Here is a 9,930-nt window from a genome sequence, read left to right on the forward strand (position 1 = left end):
ATACGCTTCAATAATGAAGAGCGAGCGACCGTGCAAGCTAACACTCTGATAGGCTCAGAAATATCCAACCTCACAAATCGATTGGCCAAGGCCTGAATATCCAAAGCAAGCGGCCTCTAGCTGGCCGGAATATAAGCAAGACTACCCATGCTGGCGGACTTCCTACTCAATGCATCGGCCACCACATTGGCCTTCCCTGGGTGGTACAAGATAGTAACATCATAATCTTTCAATAACTCCAACCACCTCCTCTGCCTCAAATTCAACTCCTTTGGCTTGAACAAATATTGAAGCCTCTTCTGATCAGTGTACACCTCGCACGTCACACCATATAGGTAATGCCTCCAAATCTTCAAAGCATGAACTATGGCTGCTAACTCTACATCATGAACCGGATAATTCTTCTCGTGGATCTTGAACTGCCTCGAAGCATAGGCTATGACTCTGCCATCCTGCATCAATACTGCACCAAGTCCAATACGGGAGGCATCACAATAGACTGTATAAGGCCCTGAACATGTGGGCAAAACCAATACCTGTGCCGTAGTCAGAGCTGCCTTGAGCTTCTGAAAGCTCTCCTCACACTCATCTAACCATCTGAACTACGCACCCTTCTGGGTCAATCTGGTCATCGGAGCTGCAATAGATGAGAACCCCTCCCCGAACCGACGATAGTAGCCCGCTAACTCCAAGAAACTCCGAATCTCTGTAGCTGATGCTGGTCGAGGCCAGTTCTTGACCGCCTCTATCTTCTTCGGGTCTACCTGAATACCCTCTGCTGATACAACGTGAACCAGAAATGCTACTGAACTTAGCCAAAACTCACACTTGGAGAACTTGGCATATAGCTGACTATCCTTCAGAGTCTGAAGAACTACTCTGAGGTGCTGCTCGTGCTCCTCCTGGCTGCGGGAGTACACCAAAATATCATATATAAAGACTATCACGAACATGTCAAATATTGCCTGAACAGTCGGTTCATCAACTCCATGAATGCTGCTGGGGCATTGGTGAACCCAAACAACATGACCAGGAACTCATAATGCCCGTACCGAGTGCGAAATGCTGTCTTAGGGACATCGGATGCCCTAATCCTCAGCTGGTGGTAGCCAGATCTCAAGTCTATCTTTGAATATATCCTTGCACCCTGAAGCTGGTCGAACAAATCGTCAATCCTCGGTAGTGGATACTTGTTCTTTATCGTCACTTTGTTCAATTGCCGGTAATCAATGCACATCCTCATCGAACCATCCTTTTTCTTCACAAATAACACCGGCGCGCCCCAAGGAGAAACACTGTGTCTAATGAAACTTCCCCAACAATTCCTGCAGCTGATCCTTTAACTCTTTTAACTTTGGCGGGGCCATGCGATACGGCGGGATAGAAATGGGCTGCGTGCCCGGAGCTAGATCAATACAAAAATCGATATCCCTGTCGGGCGGCATAGCCGGCAGGTCTGAAGGGAAAACCTCAGGGAACTCTCGAACAATAGGAACAGAATCAATAGAAGGGACCTCTGCGTTGGAATCGCGAACATACACCAGATAAGCTAAACACCCCTTCTCGACCATGCGTCGAGCCTTCGCATATGAGATAACACTGCGAGTGGCATGACCTGGGTCCCTCTCCACTCCAATCGGGGCAAATCTGGAAGAGCCAAGGTCACAGTCTTGGCGTGACAATCCAAGATAGCATGATACGAGGACAACCAATCCATCCCTAATATAACATCGAAATCCACCATGTCTAAGAGCAATAAATCAACACGGGTCTCAAGACCCTCAAACACTACCACACAGGAACGATGAACTCGGTTGACCACAATAGAATCACCCACTAGTGTAGATACATATACAGGAACACCCAAGGCATCACTAGGCATAACCAAGTAGGGTGCAAAATAGGACGACACATATGAATACGTAGACCCAGGGTCAAATAGCACTGAAGCATCCCTATCACAGACCAAAATAGTACCTGTAATGACTGCATCTGAAGACTCAGCCTCTGGCCTGGCTGGAAGAGCATAACATCGGGGCTGGGCCCCACCTCCCTGAACCATATCTCTGGGACGATCGGCTGCTGGCTGGCCTCTACCTCTGGCGGTCCGAGCTCCACCTCTATGATCTCTACCTCCACCTCTAACTGGTTGGGCGGCCTGCGGATCACCTAATGCCTGAACCATAGGGCGAGGACCCTGCTGCTGAGAGCTGTCCGAAGCTCGAGGGCAAAACCTAGCAATGTGCCTCGTGTCGCCACCTGTGTAACAGGCCCTCGGCTGTTGAGAATAGCGGAGTGGTGGTGCGCTGATGGGTGCTGATGGCGAACTGAAAAGCTGCTGATCAGAAGACTGCGGCTGAGAGCCACGACCACCTGAAGTACCATGTGAGACCTGTAGGGCTGACTGAAAGGGCCTCGGAGGATGTCCTCTACCATAAGAATCCCCACCTCCAGACGAGGTACCACTGAATCTACCTGCGTGATGGGGCCTCTTATCTGACCCATAACCACCTCCCCGGGCAAGTGCCATTTCAACTCTGCGAGCCGCATTGGCCGCCTCCTGAAAAGAAATTTCACTCCCGGCTCCCATAACCATCTGGAGACGGATCGGCCGAATCAACCCATCAATAAACCTCCGCACCCTATCTCTCTCGGTGGGGAGTATAACAATAGCATGGTGTGCTAGATCAATGAACCGAGTCTCATACTGCGTGACTGTCATAGAGCCCTGCTGGAGGCGCTCGAACTGCCTGCGAAGAGCCTCTCGCTGAGTAACTGGGAGAAACTTCTCCAAAAACAACTCTGTAAACTGGTCCCAAGTCAATGATGGCGACCCTGATGGTCTGGATAAACAATAGTCTCTCCACCAAGTCTTGACGGATCCTGCTAGTCGAAAGGTGGCGAAGTCGACCCCATTGGTCTCCACAGTACCCACAGTCCGAAGAACCTCATGGCAGCTATATAAGAAATCCTGGGGGTCCTCTGAAGAAGCACCGCTGAATGTGGTGGTGAAGAGCTTGGTGAATCTATCCAGCCTCCACAAAGCATCTACGGACATAGCCGCTCCATCGCCGGTCTGACTCACAATATCCGGCTGAACTACCACAGCCGGCTGAACCGCTGAAACCTGAGCCTGGGGAGCTACCTACTCCGGAGTACGTGTAGCAGGAGTATGAACCCCTCCTCCAGCCCGAGAAGTGGTTGGTGCTACCGGAAGCAATCCCGCTCGAGAGACGCTCTCCATAAGGCCTACCAACCTGACCAAAGCGTCCTGAAAGACTGGGGTGGCTATAAACCCCTCTAGGACCTGAGCTCGGCCCATCGGAGCTGCTGGGGCTGGAACCTCCTCATCATAATCAACATGAGGCTCCACCTCTAGGACTGCTGCTCGGGGCTGAGCTCTGCCCCGGCCTCAGCCTCTGGCACGGCCTCATCCTCGCCCTCTGCCCCTCGTAGGAGCTGCTGCTACGGGCTCCGGCTGCTGCGCAGTAGAAGAGGAAGCACGTGTTCTCGCCATCTGCGAATGAACAGAGTAGAAAGACAATCAGTATTTGAGAAACAGATTCGCACGACAAGAAAGAACAGAAGTGAAGTTTTTTCCTAACTCTGTAGCCTCTGGGGGATAAATACAGACGTCTCCGTACCGATCCCTCAGACTCTACCAAGTTTGTCCGTGAGTTGCGAGACCTATGTAACCTAGTGATCTGATACCAACTTGTCACGACCCAGATTCCCCACAATTGAGAGACGTGATGGCGCCTACTGTCGGAGCTAGGCAAGCCAAATGTTCAAAACCTTTTATTGATGACATTTTAACAATATAAAATAAACGGGATATTTTAATTAAAGCGGAAGACTTTAAACTTATATAACTAAAATAAAATTTGCGGAAGTTGAAACACATTTCTACCCAGAGTCTGGTGTCACTAGCTCACGGACTACTATAGAGTACTAAAAACAAATCTGAAATGATATTACATATTGTTTGTCTCGAAACAAGAAAAACAACTAAAACATAGAAGGACTTCGGCCTGCGAACGCCAGCTAGGCTACCTCGTGAGTCCCTGGACTGAAGAAAGCTCCCGGGCAATCCAACTACTGCTGTCCAAAAGCTGTTCCTGGATCTGTGCAAGAGTGTAGCATCAGCAGAACCGATCCCATGTGCTGGTAAGTGCCTGGCCTAACCCCGGCGAAGTAGTGACGAGGCTAGACAGGACCTACCAAAAACAACTTGTGCAGATATATATATATATATATATATATATATATATATATATATATATATATATATATATATATATATATATATATATACACACACACACACACAAAGGCAACGGAAATAACAAAAGAAAACATCAAATAAAACTGGGGAGGGGCATGCTCTGGGGAATACAGTGAAAACAGATCAACGGATATAATAACGAAACTACACCAATAGTGTGACTCATATAAGTGGTCGGCGTGCCACACGATCCCATAATATATATTTATAAGTGGTCGACGCGCCACACAATCCCATAGTATATATTTATAAGTGGTCGGCGCGCCACACGATCCCATTTCATAATTCATAGGTGGACGGCGTGCCACACGATCCCATTTCATAATTCATAAGTGGACGGCGTGCCACACGATCCCATTTCATAATTAATAATACATATAATCTTTCTAGAGAAGGCCCCAATAAGGGAATTCAACAACATAACGATTTAACCCGACAAGGGTACAACTAACATCCCAAATATCCCGGCAAGGGAGAATACATATAATGCTTAAATCCCGGCAAGGGAGCAACAACAATAATAGACTACGCGTCCCGGCAAGGGAATAATCACAACACTTCCTCTTTTAATCACTTCTTTCTCAATTATCAATTACCAGTTCGAGCCAACGCTCCAATAATATACCAATCACATTTCTTCCTCAACCATTCACATTATATGAGACTTATCAATTAAACAAGGAAGATGTATCCCAAAAATCCAAATTAAACACAATTAGGACTCACGGTCATGCTAGACTCCGGTGCATAGATAACCGTCACCATGCCTATACACCGTACTACACATTTAACAGATAGCAAATAACATCCTAGTCCTATTCCCTCAAGCCAAAGTTAGNCATGTAACTCATTCCGAATTAGTTTGTCAACACATTCACGTGAGCGTTCAAGTAAGACAAGGTGTGCAAAATTAAGGCATAAGATTAAGAGTCTACACGTGAGCCTAGACGTTGCACCCTCAAGTTCGTTTTAAGTATTTGCAGGTATGTACACCACGGGATGCATTCTTGCCCTCGCCCATATTAGCCCAAAAGAGTCCTAAGGGTCCTAAAATCTATTAAAGAAAAATCTACCCAACCCGGTTCAAGAAAAACCCTTGGAAAAGTATCACGACCCGGATTTCCCACCATCGGGAGTCATGATGGCGCCTACTAACGGAGCTAGGCAAGCCAAACATTTTAAACATTCCCTAATTTCACTTCAACAATAACAATATAAATATAACGGGTCATTTAAATAAAAGCGGGAGTCTTTAAAATATGGATAACTGAAAACCCAAAAAAAAATGCGGAAGTTGAAACACATTTCTACCCAGAGTCTGGTGTCACTAGCTCACGGACTGCTATAGAGTACTAAAAACAAGTCTGAAATGATATTACATACTGTTTGTCTCGAAACAAAGAAAACAAACTAAAACATAGAAGGGACTTCGGCCTGCGAACGCCAGCTAGGCTACCTCGTGAGTCCCTGGACTGAAGACAGCTCCCGGGCAATCCTACTGCTGCTGTCCAAAAGTTGCTCCTGGATTTGTGCAAAAAGATGCACAGAGTGTAGCATCAGCACAACCGACCCCATGTGCTGGTAAGTGCCTGGCCTAACCCCGGCGAAGTAGTGACGAGGCTAGACAGGACCTACCAAAAACAACCTGTGCAGATGTATATATACAGAGGCAACGGAAATAACAGCAGAAAAACATCAAATAAAACTGGGAAGGGGCATGCTCGGGGGGATACAGTGAAAACAGATCAACGGATATAACAACGAAACTACATCAATACTATGACTCATATAAGTGGTCGGCGTGCCACACGATCCCGTAGTATGTATTTATAAGTGGTCGGCGCGCCACACTATCCCATTTCATAATTCATAAGTGGACGGCGTGCCACATGATCCCATTTCATAATTCATAAGTGGACGGCGTGCCACACGATCCCATTTCATAATTCATAAGTGGACGACGTGCCACACGATCCCATTTCATAATTCATAAGTGGACGGCGTGCCACACGATCCCATTTCATAATTAATAATACATATAATCTTTCTAGAGGAGGCCCCAATAGGGGAATTCAACAACATAACGATTTAACCCGGCAAGGGTACAACTAACATCCCAAATATCCCGGCAAGGGAGAATACATATAATGCTTAAATCCCGGCAAGGGAGCAACAACAATAATAGACTACGCGTCCCGGCAAGGGAATAATCACAACACTTCCTCTTTTAATCACTTCTTTCTCAATTATCCATTTCCAGTTCGAGCCAACGCTCCAATAATATACCAATCACATTTCTTCCTCAACCATTCACATTATATGAAACTTATCAATTAAACAAGGAAGATGTATCACAAAAATCCGAGTCAAACACAATTAAGACTCACGGTCATGCTAGACTCCGGTGCATAGATAACTGTCACCATGCCTATACACCGTACTACACATTTAGCTGATAGCAAATAACATCCTAGTCCTATTTCCTCAAGCCAAAGTTAGAACAAACACTTACCTCGGTCCAAAGAATAGCAATCAATCCTCAATTACCGCCTTTCCTGTACAATCCGACTCCGAAACAATGATATCTAGGCATAATTAATTCAATAATAACATTATTAATGGTAACATCCCATAGCCTAGATATGAACTTCCTAGCATTCTTCCAAAAATATCAAAATTCGACATCGGGCCCACGTGGTCCAAATACGAGGCTCGGACCAAAACCCAATCACCCATAACCCCACGAGTTCAAATATGCAATTTATTTTAAGATTCGACCCCAAATTGAGGTTGAATCACCCAAAATTCTCAAAACCCTAACTCTACCCAAAACCCCTAATTTATACTTTGATTTCATGATATAGGGCTAGGAAATTAGTGATTAGTTGAAGAAATTAAGAGGGAATGAAGTTAGGAACACTTACCTATGGAGTTATGGAGGAAGACGTTCTTCAAACTTGTCTATGGAGGGTGAAGGAGAAGAGCTCGTGTGAAAATAATGAAGAAATCCCGTGTTAAGTGTTCTGTTTTTAAGAAAAATTCACTGAAGGGTTTTTACTCTATGCGTTCGCGACACAGGGGCCGCGTTAGCGGAGAAGGCTGGCTGTTACTCTATGTGTTCGCGAAGGGTAGTATGCGAACGCGAAGAAGGAAAACTAGGGGGTCCAGGGGTTATTCTATGCGAACGCGATGAGCTATATGCGAACGCGGTGAAGGGGGGTTACCCGAACAATGCGAACGCGGGGATGTTACCGCAAACGCGAAGGAGGGGAGACACAAGGCAGTGCGAATGCGAGCCTTAGGCCGTGATCGCGTAGAACAAATGGTCCGTGTAAAAATGCAGCAAAAATCTGATCCTTTCCTAAGTTCTAAAACACCCCGAATCACTCCCGAACCCTTGGGGCTCCTAACCAAACATACACACTAACTAAACAACCTCATATGAACTTAACTGAGCGATCAAATCGCCATAACAACATCAAAATCAATGAATCAAACCCCAATATCATCATTTTTCATTCTAACTTCATAAACTTCAAATTTTTCGATATTTAGGTCCGAAACACGTCAAACGACGTCCGATTTCGACCAAGCTTTACAGAAAGCGCTTAACACATATTTAAGACTTGTTCCGGGCGTCGGAACCAACATAAGAGCCCGATACCTCAGTCTTTTAATCAATTTTCATTTCCATTTTCCTTAAAAATTTCAGAAAAACAATTTCACAGAAAAATTCTTTTCTCGGGTTCTAACCTCGGATTTCGACTCCGGGCACATGCCCGAGTCCCATATTTTTCTACGGACCCTCCGGGACCGTCAAATAATGGGTTCGGGTCCGTTTACCAAAAATGTTGACCGAAGTCAACTTTAATCATATTAATATCAAAATTCTTCAAATTTTTCACAAAATTCACATGTTTCAACATAAAAGCTTTCCGGCTACGCGCCCGGACTCCGCACGCAAATCGAGGCAACTAAAAGTGAGGTTTTCAAGGCCTCGGAAGCACGGAAAAAGAGAGAAATCCGGTGATGACCCTTTGGGTCGTCACATTCTCCACCTCTAAAACAACCGTTCGTCCTCGAACGGACAAAAGAAAGAAGTACCTGAGTCGGGAAATAGATGAGGATAGCGGCTCCGCATATCAGACTCGGACTCCCAAGTCCATGCCTCAGGAGGCTGCCTCTCCACTGGACACGCACTGAAGGAAAACTCTTCGACCTCAACTGTCGAACCTGCCGGTCTAGGATAGCTACCGGCTCCTCCTCGTAAGACAGATCCTTGTCCAACTGGACAGTGCTGAAATCTAACACGTGGGCTGGATCGCCGTGATACCTCCGAAGCATGGACACATGAAATACTGGATGCACGGCTGACAAGCTAGGCGGCAAGGCAAGTCTGTAAGCCACCTCTCCCACACGATCGAGAATCTCAAATGGCCCAATGAACCTAGGGCTAAGCTTGCCCTTCTTCCCAAATCTCATCACGCCCTTCATAGGCGACACTCGAGCAAGACCCGCTCGCCGACCATGAAAGCTACATCTCGAACCTTGCGATCCGCATAACTCTTTTGCCGCGACTGAGCCGAACGAAGCCTGTCCTGAATGATCTTGACCTTATCCAAGGCCTCCTAAACTAAATCTGTACCCAATAACCGAGCCTCTCCCGGCTCAAACCATCCGACTGGAGACCGACATCGCCTACTATACAACGCCTCATATGGAGCCATCTGAATGCTGGACTAGTAGCTGTTGTTGTAGGCGAACTCTGCTAAAGGCAAAAACTGGTCCCACGAGCCTCCAAAATCAATGACATAGGCTCGGAGCATATCCTTCAATATCTGCATAGTCCTCTCGGATTGGCCATCCGTCAGAGGGTGGAACGCTGTGCTCAACTGAACCTAGGTGCCCAACTCCTGCTGAACTGCTCTACAGAAGCGCGAGGTAAACTGCGTACCCCGGTCCGAAATGATAGATACCGGCACCCCATGAAGGCGAACGATCTCTCGAATGTAGATCTCAGCTAACCTCTCCGATGAACAAGTGGCTGCAACGGGAATAAAATGTGCTGACTTGGTCAGCATATCAACAATGACCCAAATAGCATCAAACTTCTTCCGAGTCATCGGAAGTCCAGTAACGAAATCCATGGTATTCCTCTCCCACTTCCACTTGGGAAGCTCATTCCTCTGGAACAAACCACCAGGCCTCTGATGCTCATACTTAACCTGCTGACAGTTCAGACATCGAGCCACATATGCAACAATATCTTTCTTCATCCTACGCCACCAATAAAGCTGCCGCAAGTCCTGATACATCTTCGCGGCGCCCGGGTGAATAGAATACCGAGAACTATGGGCCTCCGCTAAGATCAACTCTCGAATCCCATCGACATTGGGCACTCACACTCACCCCTGCAACCTCAAAACACCATCATCATCTAAGGACGCCTTCTTGGCACCTCCACGCTACACCGTGTCTCTCAGGACACACAAATGGGGATCATCAAACTGCTGATCACGGATACGCTCCAATAATGAAGAACGAGCGACCGTACAAGCTAATACTCTGCTAGGCACAGAAATGTCCAACCTCACAAATCGATTGGCCAGGGCCTGAATATCCAAAGCAAGCTGTCTCTGGCTGAC

The sequence above is a fragment of the Nicotiana attenuata genome, unplaced genomic scaffold (assembly GCF_001879085.1).
Source record: "Nicotiana attenuata strain UT unplaced genomic scaffold, NIATTr2, whole genome shotgun sequence".
Classification (NCBI taxonomy): domain Eukaryota; kingdom Viridiplantae; phylum Streptophyta; class Magnoliopsida; order Solanales; family Solanaceae; genus Nicotiana; species Nicotiana attenuata.